This window comes from Pongo abelii, chromosome 10 (assembly GCF_028885655.2).
Source record: "Pongo abelii isolate AG06213 chromosome 10, NHGRI_mPonAbe1-v2.0_pri, whole genome shotgun sequence".
Taxonomy (NCBI): domain Eukaryota; kingdom Metazoa; phylum Chordata; class Mammalia; order Primates; family Hominidae; genus Pongo; species Pongo abelii.
In genome coordinates, this window is record NC_071995.2 from 51,420,052 (window position 1) to 51,443,113 (window position 23,062).

Below are 23,062 nucleotides of genomic sequence, written 5' to 3' on the forward strand. Positions count from 1 at the left end.
CTTTCAATGTTATTTCATTCTTCTATATGTCTGTCCGTATGCCAGTATCAAAAGGCTTGATAATTTTAGCTTTGTAGTAAGTTTTGAAATTGGGAAGTATGAATCCTCCAATTTCGTTCTCTTTTTTCAAGATTGCTTTGGATATACTGGGTCCCTTGCATTGCCACGTGAATTTTAGGGTCAGCTTGTCAATTTCCGCAAAAAAGCCATCTAGGATTTTAATAGGAATTCCCTTGAATCTGTAGATCAAGGAGTATTGCCATCTTAACAATATTGTATTCCAATCCATGGACATCGAATGTCTTAACATTTATTTAGAGCTTCTTAATGTCTTTCAACTGTATTTTTTATAGATTTACTTTGTTTTTTATTTTGTATTTTTTTTATTTTTTAATTTTTTTAGAGATGGGATATCACCATGTTGCCCAGGCTGGTCTCAAACTCCTGGACAACATGGTGAAACCCCATCTCTAATGGGGTTAGATCCACCCACCTTGGCCTCCCAAAGTGCTGGGATTACACGTGTGAGCCACCTCGCCTGGCCTTATTTTGTTTTTTAAATTAGAGACAGGGTCCCACTTTGTTGCCCAGGCTGGTGTCAAACTCTTGGTCTCAAGCAGTTCTCCCACCTTGGCCTCCCAACGTGATAGGATTACAGGCATGAGCCACTGTGCCAAGCTGTGTTTTGTGGTTTTCATTGTACAAATCTTGTGTGTCTCTTGTTAAATTTACTCATATTTTTTATTTTCTTTTTTGAGACGAGTCTCACTTTGTCACTTAGGCTAGAGTGGTGCAATCATAGCTCACTGTAACCTCCAACTTCTAGGCTCAAATGATCCTCCCACCTCAGCCTCCTGAGTAGCTAGGACTACAGGTGCATGCCACCATGCCTGGCTAATTTTTTTTTTGCTCTCCTGCCTTGGCCTCCCAAAGTGCTAGGATTACAGATATAAGCCACCATGCCTGGCCTCTTTCTTTTTTCAGTTAGAGATGGGGCCTTGCTATGTTGACCAGGCTGGTCTGAAACTCCTGGCCTCAAGGGATCCTCCTACCTCAGCCTCTCAAAGTGCTGGGTTTACACATATGAGCCATTATACCTGGCAAGTCTTTCATTATTAAGTGTGTTGTTAGCTGTTATTTTTTTGGTAGCTGTACTTTAATCAAAGTGAGGAAGTTACCTTATATTCCTAGATTGTTGAGTGTTTTTATCATGAAAGAGTGTTTGATTTTATCAAATGTTTTGTTTATTTAGATGATCATGTGGTTTTTGTCTCCTGTTCTGTTAATATGGTGCATAACATTGATTAATTTTCATTTGTTAAACCAATCTTGCATTTCTGGGATAAATCTCAGTTGGTCATAGGGCATAATCTTTTTACATGTTGCTGGATTTAAGTTTTCTAGTACTTTGTTGAAGATTTTTGTGTCTATATTTATAAGAGATGTTAGTCTGTAATTTTCTCCTTGTGATGTCTTTATCTGGTTTGATTACCAATCAGGGTAATACTGATCTCATAAAATGAATTGAGATATGATGCCTCCTTTTTTTTTTTTTTGGAGACAGGGTCTCACTCCCATCACCCAGGCTGGAGTGCAGTGGCGCGATCTCAGCTTACTGCAGCAGACTTCACTTCCTGGGCTCAGACGATTCTTCCAGCTCAGCCTCCCAAATAGCTGGGACTACAGGTGCGTGCCACCATGCCGGGCTAATGTTATGTATTTTTAGTAGAGACATGGTCTTGCCATGTTGCCCAGGCTGGTCTCTAACTCCTGGGCTCAAGTGATCCCCACACCTCAGCCTCCCAAAGTGCTGGGATTACAAGCATGAGCCACCACACCCAACCTCCTCTTCTATTTTTTTGGAAGAGTTTGTGAAGAATTGGTGGTATGGCCAGGTGCAGTGGCTCATGTCTGTAATCCCAGCACTTTGAGAGGCTGAGGTAGGAGAATTGCTTGAGGTTAGGAGTTTAACCTGGACAACATAGTGAGATCCCATCTCAGCAGAAAATACAAAATATATGTATATATATATATACATAGCCAGGAATCATGGTGGCACATGCCTGTAGTCTTAGCTACCTCAGGAGGCTGAGGCAGGAGGATTGCTTGAGCCCAAGAGTTGGAAGTTGCAGTGAGCTGTGATCTTGCTACTGCACTCCAGTCTGGGCAACAGAGCAAGACCATGTAGAAAGAAAGAAAGAGAGAGGGAGAGAGGGAGAGAGGGAGAGAGGGAGGAAGGGAGGGAGGGAAGGAAGGGAGGAAGGAAGGAAGGAAGGAAGGATGGGCAAGACCCTGTCTAAAGAAAGAAAGAAGGAAGGAAGAGAGAGAGAGAGGGAGGGAGGAAGGCGGGGGAGGGAGGGAAAGGAAGGAAAGAAGGAAGGAAGGAATGAAGGAAGGGTGTTAAGTGTTCTTTAAACATTTGACTGAATTCACCAGTGAAACAATATGGTCCTGGGATTTTCTTTGTGGAAATTTTTTATTTTTAATGAGTAATTCAGTCTCTTTTCTTGTTATGGGTTTATTTAATTTTTTAAAATTTCCTCTTGAGTCAGTTTCAGTAGCTTGTGTCGTTCTAGGAATTCTTACATTTCATCTAGATTATCTAATTATTGGCATGAAATTTTCATAATATTCCCTTAGAATCATTTTTATTTCTGTGAGTCTGATGATAACATTCTTTGTTTTATTCCTGATTTTAGCAATTTAAGTCTTCTCTCTCTCTCTCATTTTATTTTTATTTTTGAAAGCAATTTTATAACTTTATTTGATGTATCTGACTATCAGCAGTTAGTTCTCATCCACATTGCCTGTAGATTTTTGAAAGCAGTAACAGGTACATTGGTAACCAAAGTATAGAGCTTATTTGGTGAATCTTCATCCTCATTACGTTTTCTGGACAACCGCACACGGATAAGGTCTTGGACATTCCTTATTCCTTTGGCCCAGACAGCTTTGTTGAGTCTGGTATCAATGCACACATCTGGAGCTCCAATCTCCTTCATGGCAAATTTCCAGATCTCTTTGCGTGCCCAAGGGGAATGCTTCTTGACACCCACTCCATGGATGCACTTGTGAAGGTTGATGGTGTATTCTCGGTCACCACCTTGTTGATGACAGAACAGCTCTTTTTCTTCTCGCCACCCTTCTTTGCAGGCCATTCTGCCGGGCCCAGGTTGGAAAGCTTTATTTATTTATTTATTTATTTATTTATTTGAGACAGGATCTTGCTCTATTGCCCAGGCTGAAGTGAAGTATGTGCATAGCTCACTGCAGCCTTGAGCTCCTGGGCTCAAGCGATCCTTCTGCCTCAGCCTACTGAGTAGCTAGGACTACAGGTACATGCCACCATGCCAGGTCAGCTAATTTTTTGAATTTTGTTTTGTGTAGACACATCTCACTTTTGTTGCCCAGCCTGGTCTCAAACTTCTGGCTTTGACCAGGAATGGTAGCTCACACCTGTAATCCTAGCACTTTGGAAGGCTGAGGCAGGTGGATTGCTTGAGTCCAGGAGTCCAAGACCAGCCTGAGCAACAGGGCGAAATCCCTGTCTACAAAAAATACAAAAATTAGCCAGGTGTGGTGGTTCACACCTATAGTCCCAGCTACTAGGGAGGCTGAGTTGGGAGGATCGCTTAAGCCCAGCAGTTCAAGGTTGCAGTGAATGGTGTGTCACTGCACTCCAGCCTGGGCAACAGAGCGAGACACTGTCTCAAAGAAAAGCCAAAAAATCCCCCCAAAAAGTCCTGGCTTCAAATGATCCTCCTGCCTCAGCCTCCCAAAGTGTTGAGATTACAGGCATGAGCCAGCAGGCCCAGCTGAGTCTTCTCTCTTTTTATCTTGGTCAATCTAGCTAAAGTTTTGTCAATTTTGTTCATCTTTTCAAAGAATCAACTTTTGGTTTCATTGATTTTATCTATTTTTCTTTCATTCTGTATTTCATTTATTTCCAGTCTAATCCCATGCTGGAGCGCAGTACCCCGATCATAGCTCACTGCAGCCTCAAGCTCCTGGGCTCAAGTAATCCTCCCATCTCAGCCTTCCAGTAACTGGGACTACAGGAAACTGTCTCTATGCCTGGCTAATTTTTTTTTTTTTTTTTTTTTTTTTTTGTAGAGATGGGTCTTACTATGTTGACCAGGTGGGTCTCAAATTCCTGGCCTCGAGTGATCTTCCCGCCTTAGCCTCCCAAAATGTTGTGATAATAGGCATAAGCCACAGCTCATAGATGCTTTTTTTCTTTGGTTTAGGCTATTGATTTGAGGTCTTTTTTCTTTTTAAAATTTATTTATTTGCAGCTATAAAATTCCCTCTAAGCACTGGTTTAGCTGCATTGCATAAAATTTTAATAGGTTTTGTTTTTATTTTTATTTATTTCAAAGTGTTGTCTAACATCCCTGTAATTTCTTCGATTCATTGTTTATTCAAGAATATGTTTTTTATTTTCCACATATTTGTGAATTTCTCATTTTCTTCTGTGATTAATTTCTAATTTTATTCCATTATGATTACAAAACATACTTTGCATTATTACAATATTTTAAAGTTTATGAGTTATTTTTTGGCCTAAAATATGTTTTATACTGAACAATTTTTTCATGTGCACTTTATTTTTATTTATTTTTTTTTTAGACAGAGTCTCACTCTGTTGTTCAGGCTGGAGTACAGTGGTGCAATGTCAGCTCACTGCAACATCTGCCTCCCAGGTTCAAGTGTTTCTTGTGCCTCAGCCACCCCAGTAGCGGGGATTACAGGCGTTGAGGTGGAGTCTCACTCTGTTGCCCAGGCTGGAATGCAGTGGCACAATCTCAGCTCACTGCAACCTCTGCCTCTCAGGTTCAAGCAATCCTCCTGCCTTAACCTCCCAAGTAGCTGGGATTACAGGCACGCGCCACCATACCTGGCTAATTCTTATAGTTTTAGTAGAGATGGGGCTTAGCCATGTTGGCCAGGCTGGTCTCGAACTCCTGGCCTCAAAAGATCCACCAACCTCAGCCTCCCAAAGTGCTGGGATTATAGGCGTGAGCCACTGCCCCTGGCCCTCATGTGAACTTTAGAAGGATATATATTCTGCTATTGTTAGGTGGAGTGTTTTATAGATATCTGTTAAGTCTAGTTGGTTAATAGTATTGTTCAAGTCCTCCCTTTCCTTGTTGATCTTTTGTCTAGATGTTCTATCCATTATTGAAAGTGGAGGTATTGAAGTCCTCAGTGATTATCATTGAATTGCTTATTCCTTTTTTTTTTTTTTTTGAGTTGGAGTCTCACTCTGTTGCCCAGGCTGGAGTGCAGTGGCACAATCTCAGCTCACTGCAACCTCTGCCTCTCGGGTTCAAGCAATTCTCCTGCCTTAACCTCCCAAGTAGGTGGGATTACAGGCATATGCCACCACGCCTGGCTAATTTTTATATTTTTAGTAGAGATGGGGTTTCACCATGTTGGCCAAGCTGGTCTCAAACTCCTGACCTCAAATGATCCACCCACTTTGGCCTCCCAAAAGTGCTGGGATTACAGGCATGAGCCACCATGCCCAGCCTGAATTGCCTATTTCTTCTTTCAAGTCTGTCAATTATTGCTTCATGTTTTGGGAAGCTCCGTTGTTAGGCACATTTATGTTTATAATTGCTACATCTTTTTCTTTTCTTTTCTCTTTTATTTTCCATCTTCTTGATTGATAAAATTGACCTTTTACCTGGGTGCAATGGCTCACACCTGTTATCCTAGGACTTTCGCAGGCCAAGGTGGGAGGATCACTTGAGCCCAGGAGTTTGAGACCAGCCTGGGCCACATAGTGAGACCCCATCTTGACAAAAAAAATTAAAAATTAGCTGGACATGATAGTGTGTGCCCATAGCCCCAGCTACTTAGGGGGCTGAGGTGGGAGGATTGCTTGAGCCCAGGAGTTTGAGGCTATAGTGATCCACGATCACACCACTACATTCCAGCCTGGGTGAGAGAGTGAGACCCTGTCTCAAAAAAAGAGAAAGAGCCGGGCGTAATCCCAGCACTTTGGGAGGCTGAGGCAGGTGGATCACAAGGTCAGGAGATTGAGACCATCCTGGCCAACATGGTGAAACCCTGTCTCTACTAAAATACGAAAAATTAGCTGGGTGTGGTGGCACGTGCCTGTAGTCCCAGCTACTTGGGAGGCTGAGGCAGGGGAATCGCTTGAACCCGGGAGGTGGAGGTTGCCGTGAGCTGAGATTGTGCCACTGCACTCCAGCCTGGGGACAGAGCAAGATTCCGTATAAAAAAAAAAAAAAGAAGAAGAAAAGACAAAAGAAGAGACCATTTAATAATTTTTAAATGTCCTTCTTTGTTTCTAGTAACAATTTTTGACTTTCAGTGCTTTTTTGCCTTGTATTAGCACAAGCCAATTGAGATTACTTGGTTATTGTTTGCATCATGTATCTTTTTTCTTCCTTTTACTTTCAGCCTATAAATGTCTTTTTTTCCCCTTTTTTTTGCTGTTAAAAAAGGGTGAGGTTAGTATTTAATTAGCAAGACAGGGTCTTACTATGTTGTCTAGGCTGATCTCAACGTTCTGGCCTCAAGCAATCCGCCTACCTCAGCCTCCCAAAGTGCTGGGATTTCAGGCATGAGTGACCACATCAGGTATCAGCCTATAAGTGTCCTCGAATCTATAATGTGTCTTTTGCAGATAGCTTATATTTGAATCATATTTTTTTGCTCATTATGCAAATTTCTGCCTTTTACATTTAATGTAATTCCTATAAGATAGAACTTATGTCTGCCATTTTGCTATTGTTTCTATATGTCTTGTATTTCCCCTCCCATTCCAGCATTACTGCTATCTTTTGTATTAAATAGTGTCCCATTTTAATTCCTTTGTAATTTCCTTTAATAATCTTTTGAGTTATTTTCTTTTTTTTTTTGAGATGGAGTTTTGCTCTTGTTGCCCAGGCTGGAGTGCAATGGCGTGACCTCTGCTCACCGCAACCTCCACCTCCTGGGTTCAAGCAATTCTCCTGCCTCAGCCTCCCGAGTAGCTGGGATTACAGGCATGCACCACTATGCCCGGCTAATTATATATTTTTAGTAGAGACAGGGTTTCTCCATGTTGGTCAGGCTGGTCTCGAACCCCTGACCTCGTGATCTGCCCGCCTTGGCCTCCCAAAGTGCTGGGATACAGGCGTGAGCCACCGCATCCAGCCTGGTTCTTTTAAATTAATTTCTTTTCTTCTTTTTTCTTTTTGTTTCTTTTAATCGAGATGGGGTCTCAGTATGTTGACCAGCCTGGTCTCAAATTCCCGGCCTCAAGCAGTCCTCCCCCTTTGGCCTTCTAAAGTGTTGGGATTATAGATGTGAGCCACTACAGCCAGCCATAATTTCTGTCTCTTAATTGATATTCTCTATTTGGTGACACATTTCTCATACTTTCTGCTATGGTTTGAATATTTATCCCCTTCAGAACTCACGTGGAAATTTTTTTGTTTGAAACGGAGTCTTGCTCTGTCGCCCAGGCTGAAATGCAGTGGCGTGAACTCTGCTCACTGCAACCTCCGCCTCCCGGGTTCAAGGGATTCTCCTGCCTCAGCCTCCTGAGTAGCTGGGATTACAGGCATTCACTACCCCACCTGGCTAATTTTTGTGTTTTAGTAGAGGTGGGATTTCACAATGTTGGCCAGACTGGTCTGGAACTCCTGATCTCAAGTGATCCACCTGCCTTAGCCTCCCAAAATGCTGGGATTAGAGGCGTGAGCCACTGCACCCGGCCTCATGTGGAAATTTAACCGTTAATGTGGCAGTATTGAGAGGTGGGGCCTTTAAGAGGTGAGTGGGTCATGAGAGTTCTGACCTCATGGATGGATTAATCCATTCATGGATAAATGGGTTAAAGGATTAATAGGTTATCATGGAAGTGGAAATGGTGTAACAAGAGGAAGACAGACCTGAGTTAACATGCTCAGCCCCCTCACCATGTGATGCCCTGTATCACCTCAGGATTCTGTAGTCCCTGCCAACAAGAAGGCTCTCACCAGAAGCAGCTCCCTGACCTTGGACTCTTCAGCCTCCATAACTGTAAGAAACAAATTCCTTCAATGACTGTTTGAATTAAATAAAAAGGAATAAAAAGAAATAAATTTCTTTTTAAAAATAAATCACCAGCCGGGCGTGGCGGCTCACACCTGTAATCCCAGCACTGTGGGAGGCTGAGGTGGGCTGATTGCCTGAGCTCAGCAGTTTGAGACCAGCCTGGGCAACACGGTGAAACCCCGTCTCTACTAAAATACAAAAAATTAGCCGGGCGTGTCGGCATGCGCCTGTAATCCCAGCTACTGGGGAGGCTGAGGCAGGAGAACCCCTGGAACCTGGGAGGTGGAGGTTGCAGTGAGCCAAGGTCACGCCACTGGTCTCCAGCCTGGGCAACAGAGTGAGACTCCATCTCCAAAATAAATAAATAAATAAACAAACAAATAAATAAATAAATAATCCAGTTTCAGGTATTCCGTTATAAGAAACAGAAAACAAAGACACTTCTTTTTCATTCTTTAGACATGGTTTATTTAGTTGTTTGAACAGGCAGTGCTCATGCCTGTAATCTCAGCACTTCAGGAGACCGAGGTGGGAGGATCACTTCAGCTCAGGAGTTTGAGTCCAGCCTGGGCAACATAGGGAGATGCTGGCTCTACAAAAAATTTAAAAAATTATCAGGCATGGTAGTGCACACCTGTGGTCCTGTCTACTTGGGAGGCTGAGTAGGAGGATTGCAGGGGCCCAGGAGGTCGAGGCTGCAGGGAGCGATGATTGTGCCACCACACTTCAGCCTGAGCAACAGAGCACGACCCTGTTTCAAAAATAAATAAATAAAAATAAAGTCTTTATCTAGTATGTGCAACATCTGGGTTTTCTCAGGAACAATTGCTATTGACTGCTTTTTTTCTGTGTGATTCAGATTTTCTCTGCATGTGTCATAATTTTCTGTTGAAAACGACAATTAAAATCATATGTTGGCCGGGCGTGGTTGCTCACACCTGTAATCCCAGCACTTAAGGAGGTCGAGGAGGGTAGATTACTTGAGGCCAGGAGTTGGAGACCAGCCTGGCCAACGTGGTGAAACTCCATCTCTACTAAAAATACCAAAATTAGCCAGGCATGGGGTGCACACCTGTAATCCCAGCTACTTGGGAGGCTGAGGCAGTAAAATTGCTTGAACCTGGGAGGTGGAGGTTGCAATGAGCTGAGATGGTGCCACTGCACTACAGCCTGGGAAACAGAGTAAGACTCTGCCTCAAAATAAATAAATAAAAGCATCCTAGCAGGTGTCTAAAGGTGAGGTATAAAGTGTGACCCAGGAGGAGGTGGGCTACACTCCAAAAGACTACTTGAGTTTTCTAATTTATACAAATTGAAATTTGGGGAACATGTATGGGAATAGATACTAAGGGTTAGGATAATAGTGTAAGCAACACAAAATTGGATCTGGCCCAGTTTATTGATATGGGCTCACTGCGTTGAATGTTGCAGCTTGAGGAGTTAGAAAGTGCTCTAACAGTTTGAGTGGTTGGCTAAAACATATTCCAAAGATGTCCCATAGTAGAGTGAATTGAAATTGCTGGACCCGTCTTGGTTTAACGCAGAGGAAGGGATTCAAAGGCTTAGGGAATTGTAATGTTAGAGTGCATTTGTCATTTAAGACCTACTTACCTACACTGGGAGGGTCCAGACGACTTACCGTTCTATGAGAAATAAATTTGTGAGAGGGCCCCAGCATCCTCGAAGAGCTCTGTAATCCCTCTCCTCTGTAGGTCAAGTTATAGCCCGACTGGTTCTTTTTGCCCACTGCCCTGAAAAAAACCAGTGCACTAGGCTGGGTGTGGTGGCTGACACCTGTAATCCTAGCAGTTGAGGCCAAGGTATGTAGATCGCTTGAGCCCAGGAATTCGAGACCAGCCTGGGCGACATCGCAAAACCTCATGTCTACAAAAAATACAAAAAATTAGCTGGGTATGGTGGCACTCATCTGTAGTCCCAGTTACCCAGGAGGCCGAGGTGGGAGGATCACCCGAGCCCAGGAGGTCTAGGCTGCAGTTTGCCATGATCGCACCACTGTACACCAGCCTGGGCAACAGAGTGAGACCCTGTCTAAAAAAAGAAAACAAAAATAAAAACAAACAAAAAATACCACTGCACTGAGAACTGCAGCAAATAAAGAGTTTAATTATTGCGGGTCCAGCCAAGAGGATGGATGAGAGAAATTTCTCAAATTCACCTCTCCAAGAATTCAGAGGCTAGGGTTTTTAGGGGTACTTTGACAGTCAGAGGCCTGGGGAACTGAAACAATTGACTGGCTGGAGATGAAATCACAGGGGTATCTAATAAGGACCACCAGAAGCAGTTTGCTTTTAGCTGGCAAGGCCAGCAATGCACTTTCACTGTGCTATCTCAGAGCTATGTCAACTTTCCAGTCCACTGGAGAGTTCACAAGGATCTTGATTGCTTTTTTCTTCCACGAGATATTATGCTGGTCCATTACATTGATATTATTTTATTATTTTAGAGACAGGATCTCACTCTGTTATCCAGGCTGGAGTGCAGGGGTGTGATCATAGCTCACTATAAACTCAAACTCCTAGGAACAATATATTCCCCATTTGGGTGTGTTATTCCAGCCCATTTACCAAATGACCTGAAAAGTTTCCAGTTTTGAGTGGGGCCCAGAACAGAAGTCTCTGTAACAGGTCCAGGGTGCTGTGCAAGCAGCTCTGCTGCTTGAGCCATGTGATCCAGGAGATCCAGTGGTGCTTGAAGTGTCAGGGGCAGATATGGACACTCTCAAAGGTCTTCAATCCTCTGCAAAGAAGTACTTTTTTTTTTTTTTTAGACAGAGCCTTGCTCTTATCGCCCAGATTGGAGTACAATGGCACAATCTTGGCCCACTGCAACCTCCGCCTCCTGGGTTCAAGCGATTCTCCCTGCCTCAGCCTCCCGAGTAGCTGGGATTACAGGCGCCTGCCACCATACCTGGGTAATTTTTGTATTTTTAGTAGAGACAGGGTTTTGCCATGTTGGCCAGGGTGGTCTTGAACTCCTGACCTCAGGTGATCTGCCCGACTCGGCCTCCCAAAGTGCTGGGATTATAGGCATGAGCCCCAGCACCTAGCCAGAAGTACTCTCCTTTTGAGAAGTAGCTCTTGGCCTGCTACTGGGCCTTAACAGAGACTCAGTACTTAACCTCGGGTCACCTAGTTACCATGAAACCTGAGCTGCTTATCATGAACTCGGTGTTATCTGCCCCACAAAGTCACAACATTGGGCGTGCACAGCAGCATTCCATCATCAAATGGAAGTGGTGTGTACATGATTGGGCTTGAATAGTCCCTGAAGGCACAGGTAAGTTACATGAAGAAGTGATCCAAATACCTCTAGCCCCCATTCCTGTTACTCTGCCTTCACTCTCCCAGCCTGCACCTATGGCCTCATGGAATGTTGCCTATGATCAGTTGACAGAGGAAAAAAAGACTCAGGCCGGATTTACAGATGGTTGTGTACATTACGCAGGCACGACCCAAAAGTGGACAGCTGCACACAAGAGTCCCTTTCTGGGACACCCCAAAGGACAGTGGTGAAGGGAAATCCTCCCAGTGGGGCAGAATTTCAAGCATTACACCAGGTCGTTCACTTTGCTTGGAAGGAGAAATGGTCAAACATGCAATTATATATTGATTCATGGGCTGTAGCCAATAGTTTGGCTGGATAGTCATGGACTTGGAATGAACATGATTAGAAAATTGGTGACAAAGAAATCGAAAAAGAGGTATATGCGTAGACTTCTTTGGGCAAAAAAATGAAAAGATATTTGTGTCCCATATGAATGCTCACCAAAGCATGACCTCAGAAGCGGAGGATTTTAATAGTTAAGTGGAACAATCAACAGAGTAAACAGAGTCTATAGAATGGGAAAAATATTTGCAAACTATGCATTTGACAAAGGGCTAACATCCAGAATCTACAAGAAACTCAAACAATGCTACAAGAAAAAAAAATATCCCCATTAAAAAGTGACCAAAGGAATATTTTCCAAAAGTCATACAAGCAACCAACAAACACAAAAAATGCTCAACATCACTAATCATCAGAGAAATGCAAATCAAACCCACAATGAGATACCATCTCACACCAGTCAGAATGGCTATTACAAAGTCTAAAAACACTGTAATCTCAGCTATTAGGTGGCTGAGGCACAAGAATTGCTTGAACCCGGGAGGTGGAGGTTGCAGGGAGTTGAGATCACTCCACTGTGCTCCAGCCTGAGAAAGACCTTGTCTCATTTAAAAAAAAAAAAAAAAAAAAAAAGTCTAAAAACAACAGATGTTGGCAAAGATGCAGCGGAAAAGGGAATGCATACATACTATTGGTGGGAATTTCAGTACAATCTTTATAGAAAACAGTATGGAGATTACCCAAAGAACTAAAAGTAGAACTACCAGTGGAGCAGAACAGAGGCCTCAGAACACCACACATCTACAATCATCTGATCTTTGACAAACCTGACAAAAACAAGAAATGGGGAAAGGATTCCTTATTTAATGAATGGTGCTGGGAAGATTGGCTAGCCATATGTAGAAAGCTGAAACTGGATCCCTTCCTTACACCTTATACAAGGATTAATTCAAGATGGATTGAAGACTTGAATGTTGGACCTGAGACCATAAAAACCCTAGAAGAAAACCTAGGCAATACCATTCAGGACATAGGCATGGGCAAGGACTTCATGAATGAAACACCAAAAGGAATGGCAACAAAAGCCAAAATAGACAAATGGGATCTAATTAAACTAAAGAGCTTCTGCACAGCAGACGAAACTACCATCAGAGTGAACAGGCAACCTACAGAATGGGAGAAAATTTTTGCAATCTACCTATCTGACAAAGGGCTAATATCCAGAATCTACAAAGAACTCAAGCAAATTTACAAGAAAAAAACAACCCCATCAAAAAGTGGGCAAAGGATATGAACAGACACGTCTCAAAAGAAGACATTTATGCAGCCAACAGACACATGAAAAAATGCTCATCATCACTGGTCATCAGAGAAATGCAAATTGAAACCACAATGAGATACCATCTCACGCCAGTTAGAATGGAGATCATTAAAAAGTCAGGAAACAACAGATGCTGGAGAGGATGTGGAGAAATAGGAACGCTTTTACACTGTTGGTGGGAATGTAAACTAGTTCAACCATTGTGGAAGACAGCGTGGTGATTCCTCAAGGATCTAGAACTAGAAATACCATTTGACCCAGCAGTCTCATTACTGGGTATATACCCAGAGGATTATAAATCATGCTGCTATAAAGACACATGCACACGTATGTTTGTTGCAGCACTATTCACAGTAGCAAGGACTTGGAACCAAATGTCCATCAATGATAGACTGGATTAAGAAATGTGACACATATACACCATGGAATACTATGCAGCCATATAAAAGGATGAGTTCATGTCCTTTGCAGGGACATGGATGAAGCTGGAAACCATCATTCTCAGCAAGCTATCACAAAGGCAGAGGACCAAACACCGCATGTTCTCACTCATAGGTGGGAATTGAACAATGAGAACACTTGGACACAGGGCGGGGAACATCACACACCAGGGCCTGTCGGGAGGTGGGGGGCTGGGGGAGGGATAGCATTAGGAGAAATACCTAATGTAAATGACGAGTTGATCAGTGCAGCAAACCAACATGGCACATGTATACCTATGTATCAAACATGCACGTTGTGCACATGTACCCTAGAACTTAAAGTATAATAAAAAAAAAAAAGAAAAAAAAGTTAAGTGGATATGGTGACCCATTTTATGGATTCCAGTCAGCCCTCTTTCCCAGCCACCCCTGTCATTGTCCAATGGGCTAATAAACAAAATGGCCATGGTGGCAGGAATGGAACTTATGCATGGGCTCTTTAACATAGACTTCCACTCACCAGGGACAACCTGGCTACCACTACTGCTGAGTGCCCAATCTGCCAGCAGCAGAGACCAACACTAAGTCCCCACTATGGCCAATTTCCTAGGGTGATAAGCCAGCTCCCTGGAGGCAGATTGATTACATTGGACAGCTTCCATCATGGAAGGAGTAGCGTTTGTTTTTACTGGAACAGACACTATAGATACAGATTTGCCTTCCCTGAATGCAATGCTTCTGCCAAAACTACCATCAGTAGACTTATAGAATGAATGCCTTATCCACCATCCTGGTATTTCACACAGCATTGCTTTTGATCGAGGAACTCACCTCACAGCAAAATAAGCACACCAATGGATCTGTGCTCATGGAATTCACTAGTTTTACCATATTCCCCACCGTCCTGCAACAGCTGGTTTGATAGAATGGTGGAATGACTTTTTGGAAACTCAGTTACAGCTCCAGCTAGGTGGTAATATATAATTAAGAGCTGGGGCAAGGTTCTCCAGAAGGAGATATGAGTTGAATCAGTGTCCAATATATGATGTTATTTTCTCCATAGACAAGATTCACAGGTCCAGGAGTCAAGGGGTAGAAATGGGAGTGACACCACTCACTGTTACCCCTAGTAACCCCCTAGCAAAAAAAAAAAAAATTTTTTTTTTTTTGACAGTCTTGCTCTGTTGCCCAGGCTAGAGTGCAGTGGCATGATCTCGGCTCACTGAAACCTCTGCCTCCTGGGTTCAAGTAATTCTCCTGTCTCAGTCTCCTGAAGAGCTGGGATTACAGGTGGACGACACCACACCTGACTAATTTTTGTATTTTCAGTAGAGACGGGGTTTCACCATGTTGGCCAGGCTAATCTTGAACTCCTGACCTCAGGTGATCTACCAGTCTCAGCCTCTCAAAGTGCTGGGAATATAGGCGTAAGCCACCAAACCTGGCCACCCTAGCAAAATTTTGCTTCCAATTCCTGCAACCTTATGGTTTGCTGGCCTAGAGGTCTTATTTCCAAAGGAAAGAATGCTTTTGGTAGGAGATACAACAATGATTCTACTGAAATAGAAGTTAAGACTGCTACCTGTTCACAGGACACCTGCCACATGAACTCCTCATGCCTCTGAATCAACAGCCAAAGAAGGGAATCACTGTGCTGGTTGGGGTGATTGATCCCAACTACCAAGGGGAAATTGGACTGTTACTGAACATTGAAGTTAAGGAATAGTATATCTAGAATACAGGAGATCTCTCAAAGTATCTCTTAGCATTACCATGCCTTGTAATTAAGGTCAATGGCAAACTACGACAACCCAATCCAGGAAGGACTACTAATGGTCCAGACCATTCAGGTATGAAGGTTTGGGTCACTCTACCAGGTAAAGAAACATGACCAGCTGAAGTGCTTTCTGAAGTCAAAAGGAATGGGTAGTTGAAGAAGGTATTTATCAATAACAGCTACAACCATGTAACCAGTTACAGAAATGAGGACTGTAATAATGTTATGTGTATTCCTCTTTATTTTGTTATAAATATGCTTGTGTATGTATACACACACACACACAAACACACACACACATCTCTCTCTCTCTCTCTATATATATATGTATATGTATTATATTAGTCAGAGTTCTCCAGAGGGATAGAACCAATAAGCCATATGTATATATAAAAGAAGCTTATTGGCTGGGCACGGTGGCTCACACCTGTAATCCCAGCACTTTGGGGGGCCAAAGCAGGCAGATCACTTGAGGTCAGGAGTTTGAAACCAGCCTGGACAACATGGTGAAACCCCGTCTCTACTAAAAATACAAAAAATTAGACAGGTGTGGTGGCAGGCGCCTGTAATCCCAGCTACTTGGGAGGCTGAGGCAGGAGAGTTGCTTGAACCTGGGAGGTGGAGGTTGCAGTGAGCCGAGATCTGGGAGGCGGAGGTTGCAGTGAGCCGAGATCGTGCCACTGCACTCCAGCCTGGGCAACAGAGCTAGACTCTGCCTCAAAAAAAAAAAAAAAAAAAAAAAAAAAGTTTGTTAGGGAGAATTGGCTCACATGATTACAAGGCAAAGTCCCACAATGGGCCATCTGCCAGCTGGGGAAAGAGAAGCCAGTAGTGTGGCTCAGTCCAAGTCTGAAAGCCTCAAAACTAGGGAAGCCAACAGTGCAGCCCTCAGTCTGAGGCCAAAGGCCCGAGAGCCCCCAGGAGGCCGCTGGTGCAAGTCCCAGAGTCCAAAGGCCAAATAACCTGGAGTCTGACGTCCAAGGGCAGGAGGAGAGGAAGCAAGTGTCCAATATAGGAAGAGAGAGACAGCCAGAAGACTCAGCAAGAGGCCGGGCATGGTGGCTCATGCCTATAATCCCAGCACTTTGGGAGGCTGAGGTGGGTGGATCATTTGAGGTCAGGAGGCCGAGACCACCCTAGCCAAGATGGTGAAACCCTGTCTCTACTAAAAACATACAAAAATTAGCCGGGTGTGGTGGCATGCACCTGTAGTCTCAGCTACTGCGGAGGCTGAGGCAGGAGAATCAGTTGAACCCAGGAGGTGGAGGTTGCAGTGAGCAGAGACTGCACCACTGCACTCCAGCCTGGGCAACAGAGCAAGACTCTTTCTCAAAAAAAAAAAAAAAAAAAAAAAAGACTCAGCAAGCAACCTTATCCCCCCTTCTTCTGCCTGCTTTGTTCTAGCTGCACTGGCAGCCGGTTGGATGGTGTCCACCCACACTGAGGGTGGGTCTTTCTCTCCCAGTCCACTGACTCAAATGTCAATCTCCTTTGACAACACCAACATGTTGTGTATATCCAGGAACAGTACTTCACCAGGCATCTAGACATCCCTCAATCCAGTCAAGTTGACACCTAATATTAACCATTACATGTATCAAGCAAATATCTTCGTCTTCCTCTTATTCCCTTATGTAACATAAGATATATTGACACGGTGGCTCACACCTGTAATCCCAGCACTCTGGAGGCCAAGGTGGGAGGATTGCTTGAGGTAAGGAGTATATATCTATATCTATATCTATATCTATATCTATATCTATCTAGCTATCTATATATATATAGAGAGAGAGACAGAGAGACTGTCTTTGTGCTTTTTCGGTAATATTTAAGAAATCTTTGCCAAACCCAAGGTTACTAAAATTTTCTATAGTTTCTTCTAGCAGTTTTACAGCTCTTACATTTATGTGTATAATTCATGTTGACATTTTGAGACAATTTTTGTATATTGAGAGATGAACAGCAAGGTGGCTTTATTTTGCATATTGCTCCAGAACCATTTGTTGAAGTTTATCTTTTCCCCTATTTGAATTACTGTGGCACCTTTGCTGAAATTCAATTGATCATACATATGTAAGTTTGTTTGTTTTTTTTTGAGACAGAGTCTTGCTCTGTCACCCAGGATGTAGTGTAGTGGCACCACCATAGCTCACTGCAGCTTTGCACTCTGGGCTTAATGATCCTCCTGCCTCAGCATCCCCAATAGATGATCTTCCTGCCTCAGCCTCCCGAATGGCTGGGACTACAGGTACATCCCACCACACCCAGCTTATTTAAAAAGAAATTTTTCCTGGCCGGGCACAGTGGCTCATGCCTGTAAATCCAGCACTTTTAGAGGCTGAAGCGGGTGGATCACCTGAGGTCAGGAGTTTGAGACCAGCCTGGCCAACACGGAGAAACCCTGTCTGTACTAAAAATAAAAACAATTACCTGGGCGTGGTGGCAGGCGCCTGTAATCCCAGATACTCAGGAGGCTGAGGCAGGAGAATCACTTGAACCTGGGAGGCAGAGGTTGCAGTGAGCTGAGATCGCTCTACTGCACTACAGCCTGAGTGACAGAGTGAAAACTCTGTCTCAAAATAAATAAATAAATAAATAAAATAAAAATTATTTTTGTAGTAATGAGCTCTCACTATGTTGCCCAGGCTGGTCTCAAACTCCTGGCCTCAAGCGATCCTCCTGCCTCAGCCTCCCAAAGTGCTGGGATTATCAGCATGAGCCACCATACTTTATGTAAATCTCTTTTTGGCTCTATTTTTTTCCATTGGTCTATTTACCTATGTTTACTTCAATACCACACTGCCTCGACTTATGTAACTTTACATGTCTTCAAATCGGGTAGTCAGTCCTCCAACTTTGTTCTTTTCCTTTTTTCTTTTTTTCCAGATGGAGTTTCACTCTTGTTGCCCAAGCTAGAGTGCAGTGGCACAATCTCAGGTCACTGCAACCATTGCCTCCCAGGTTCGAGCGATTCTCCTGCCTCAGCCTCCCGAGTAGCTGGGATTACAGGCACCTGTCACCATGCCTGGCTAATTTTTGTATTTTTAGTAGAGACGGGGTTTCACCCTATTGGCCAGGCTGGTCTCGAACTCCTGACCTCAGGTGATCCACTCGCTTTGGCCTCCCAGAGTGCTGGGATTACAGGCATAAGCCACTGCGCCCGGCCTATTTTGTTCTTTTTCAAAGCTGAAGTTCTGGTTATCCTGGGTTCTTTGCATTTCCATGTACATTTTATAATCAGCTTGTCATTTTCTTTTCTTTTTTTCTTAGAGATAAGGTCTTGCTATGTTGCCCAGGCTGGACTTGAACCCCAGGGCTTAAGCCATCCTCCCGCCTCAGCCTCAGCCTCCCAAAGTGCTGGTATAACAGGTGTGAGTCACTGTGCCCAGCCTTGTCATATTCTTTTTCTTTTTTTTTTTCAGCCTTGTCATATTCTAAAAAAAGAAAATAGCCTGTCTGGATTTTGGCTCATTGACTGGGATTGTGTTAAATTTACACATCAATTTGGGGAGAAATCCATTCTAGGCAATGTAGTGAGACCCCATCCCTAGAAAAAAATAGAAAAAATTGCCAGGCATGGTGACACATGCTTGTAGGTCCAGCTACTTGGGGGGTTGAGGTGGGAGGATTGCTTGATCCTGGGAGGTCGAGGCTGCAGTAAGCCATGATTGTGCCACAGCACTCCAGCCTGGGCAACAGAGTCTCAAAAGAAAAACAAAACAAAAAACAAAAACAATTTGGGGAGACACAACTGTTAACATTATTGAGTCTTCTGATCCATTAACGTGGTATGTCTCTCCATGTATTTAAGGCCTTTAATTTCTCTCTTTAGTTTTCTGTGTACAGGTTTTGTATATCGCTTGTCAAATTCACCCCTATGTACTTCATACTTTTGATGTTATTTAAATATTGTTTTATAAAACTTCAATTTCTGATTGTTTTTGCTAGTATATAAAAATATAATTGATTTTGTTGTTGTTTTTGGAGACAGGATCTCATTCTGCCACGCAGGCTGGAGCGCAGTGGTGCAATCATAGCCTTGACCTCCTGGGCTCTTCCTGCCTCAGCCTCTTGGGTAGCTGAGACCACACGTATGCACCACCATGCCTAGCTTATAATTGATTGTTGTATGTTGCTCTTGTATCTTGCAACCTTGCTAAACTCACTTATTAATTCTAGTGTTTTTTTTTTTTTGTGGACTCCATAGGATTTTCTACATAAATGATCATGTTATCTGTGAAAAAACAGTTTAATTTCTTCCTAAAATGTATACTTTTTCTGGGTTTTTTTGTTTGTTTTTGAGACAGGGTCTCATTCTGTCACCCAGGCTAGGGTGCAGTGGCATAATCACAGCTCAGTGCAGCCTTGACCTCCTGGGTTCAAGCAATCCTCCTGCCTCAGCTGCCGAGTAGCTGGGACTACAGGCACACACCACCATACCTGACTAATTAAAACAAATTTTTTTTTCTTTGGTAGAGATTGGGTCTTGCTATGGTGTGTAGGCTGGTCTCAAACTCCTGCGCTCAAGTGATCCTCCCACCTCAACCTCCCAAAATGTTGGGATTATAGGCTTGAGCTACCATGCCTGGCCTTGTACTTTTAATTTCATTTTCTTTCCTTATTGCACCAACTAATCTCAAGTATAATGCTGAATATAAGTGATAAGAGCAGACATTTCTGTAGCATTTTATTTATTTGTTTATTTGAGACAGAGTCTTGCTCTATTGTCCAGGCTAGAGTACAGTGGCATTATCTTGACTCACTGCAACCTCTGCCTCCGAGGCTCAAGCCATCCTTCCACCTCAGCCTCCTGAGTAGATGAGACTACAGCCTCATGCCACCACACCCAGCTAATTTTTGTGTGTTTTGCAGAGACGGCATTTCACCATGTTGCCCAGGCTGGTCTTGAACTCTTGGGTTCAAGTGATCCACCCGCCTTGGCTTCCCAAATTGCTGGGATTGTAGGCATGAGCCACCGAGCCTGGTCTGCGTTTTATTTCTTGAAGCAAACAGAAAGAGAGGGCAAATGTGCACAGGCAGTTGATCTGAGGCAAATATGGCCAAAATTTTAATATCTTTTAATCTTGGGGCAGATGCCTAGGTATCTATTACCTTAGTTTCAGTGCTTTATAAATGTTTCAAATCATTCATATTTTCTTTTATTTTTAATTCATGTCAAACTTAAAGAAAAGATGCAAGGATAGTACCAAGTAACTCTTTTCCCCTGAACCATTTGCCGGTAAGGTGATGACATGATGCCTTATCATCTCTATTTTTATGCATGATTCTTACCAAGTAGGTCATCCTCTTAGAAAGCCACAATAGAGCCACCAGAATCAGAAAATTAATATTTGATACATTACTACCATATAATCCTTGGACCTCATTTAAGTTTTTCCAGTTGTCTCCAAAATATCTTTCAGAGCAAAAAGACCCAGCCCAGAATCACATGTTGAATTTACTGGTCATGTCACTTTAGCTTCCTTCAATATGGAACAGGTCCTGATCTTTCCTTGACTTTTATGACCTTGACACTTCTAAAGATTACAGGCCAGTTAGTCTGTAGAATGTTCCACAATTGGGTGTGTCCAGTATTTCTTCATGTTTAGTTTCAGGTTATGCATTTTTGTCAAGAATTACAACAAAAATGGTGTTCTAGTTGCATACTCTAAGGCTACACATAACTTTGATTTGTCTCATTTCCGGTAATGTTAACATTGATTTCTGGATTATGGCAATGCTTGCCATGTCTCCACTATAAAATTATTCTTTTTCCCTTTGTAATTACTGAGTATTTTATGAGAAAGTACTTTGAGACTATGGAAATACTATATTCCTCATCAAATCACCCACTAGGTTTAGGATTTGTTGATGTTTTGTGGCTTATTTACTAATTTATTTATTTATTTTTGAGACAGAGTTTCACTCTTGTTGCCCAGGCTGGAGTGCAATGGCGCAATCTTGCCTCACCGCAACCTCCGCCTCCCAGGTTCAAGCGATTCTCCTGCCTCAGCCTCCCAAGTAGCTGGGATTACAGGCATGTGCCACCACGCCCTGCTGACTTTTTGTATTTTTGGTAGAGACGGAGTTTCCCCATGTTGGTCAGGCTGATCTCCAACTCCTGACCTCAGGTGATCTGCCCGCTTTGGCTTCCCAAAGTGCTGGGATTACAGGCATGAGCCACCATGCCCAGCTGGGTTAGTTATCACTATGATGGTTACTAAGTAATATGCAGGTATTCTAATTCCATCATTCCTTCTATATTTACTGTCATTTTAGACAGAAAAGTTTTTTTCTTCTCATTTATTGTTTACTTCTTTTGGAGTGACTCATGGATTACTATTTTATTCAATGGATTTTAATATTTTACTGTCACGATTTAGTTTGATGTTCAAATTGTTCCAGATTTGGCCAATGGGAGTCCCTTCAAGCTGGCTCCTAAAGCCTTTGATATGTCTCCATCATTCTTCGAGCACTTCCATACCTTCTGGCACAACCAGATATTTCAGGTTCATCTTGTACTTTCCCTCCCCAGCCCTAGAATCAGTCCTTTCTCCAAGGAGCAATGGTTCTTTTAAAAGGAGAATGGTATTTGGAAACCAATACCAGGTGTGATCAATGCTACTGGGGTACTGTGATTCCTTCAGTGAACAGAATTTGTGGAAATATATGTGTGTATATATATATATATAATCAATGTTATTGTGGTGTCACGATTCTCAGTGAACAGAATTGGGGGTAATATATAATTAATATAAAAATATATAATATATAATTCATATATATTTCACTTTGGTTATTTCCAATTCTAACCTAATGTTACAGGGTTAATTCTAATTTTTTCCTGTTCTACAGCTGAGACCCTTGTCTGGCAGCAAGAAATCTGGGTTCCTTTATTCTCAATATATTTATTGACATAATCAGTCCCCCCAATATGTAAACAATCTCTGTTGCTATAAATGCCTGCCCCTCCCCGCTGTCATGGATGCCTTTCCTTACTCTACTTGAGCTCTACCCACAGAGCCTCTCCCACTGAAGCTGCCCCCACATAGAATCAGAACCTTCTTCATCCTCCTCAGGCTCTAACATCCTGAAATGGGCCACTGTTGCTCCTCATCTCATTGGACTCCTGTATTCCCCACCTAATAACTTTTAGACTGAATTTTTCAGGGAGAAAGGAAGGAAGAAACAGAGGAAGACTGGCAGATAGGCTCATAATTATTATTTTTATTTTTTATTTTGAGACGGAGTCTCGTTCTGTTGCCCAGGCTGGAGTCCGGTGACGTTATCTCGGTTCACTGCAACCTCCGCCTCCTGGGTTCAAGCAAGTCTCCTGCCTCAGCCTCTGGAGTAGCTGGGATTAGAGGTGCCCACCACCATGCTTCGCTAATTTTTGTATTTTTAGTAGAGATAGGTTTTCACCATGTTGGCCAGGCCGGTCTTGAACTCCTGACCTCAGCTGATCTGCCTGCCTTGGCCTCCCGAAGTGCTGGGATTACAGGCATGAGCCAACATGCTTGGCCTCAAAATTATTTTTTAATTAAAAAAAAAAGTCTCCAATCATTTTGATTGCTGATTGTCATTCATAGGAATATTGCTGGCTATTCCTTTACTTGTGGCAGAAAGGAAATCAGGTTTCATTATTAGACCAGGTGTGGCTAATCTATGTCCATGATAGTATTTCTAATAGCTTACATAGTTACACCAAAAGGAACTATATTTGAGGTTATTAGCTATACACATTTAGGAGACAATAGAATAGCTGTGTCTACAAGAGCAACCAAAGACAAGTATTATTTCATTTTTGACTAACCTCTGAAGAAGTACATACCTGTAGCTAGATAATATGCTCTAGGTACT

At 42.9% G+C, this 23,062-nt stretch overlaps 1 pseudogene; it reads right to left on the reverse strand.

The window, feature by feature from the left end:
* Nucleotides 1–2,780: 2,780 nt before the first annotated feature.
* Nucleotides 2,781–8,036, reverse strand: LOC100446747 (large ribosomal subunit protein eL31-like; annotated as a pseudogene).
* Nucleotides 8,037–23,062: the final 15,026 nt, after the last annotated feature.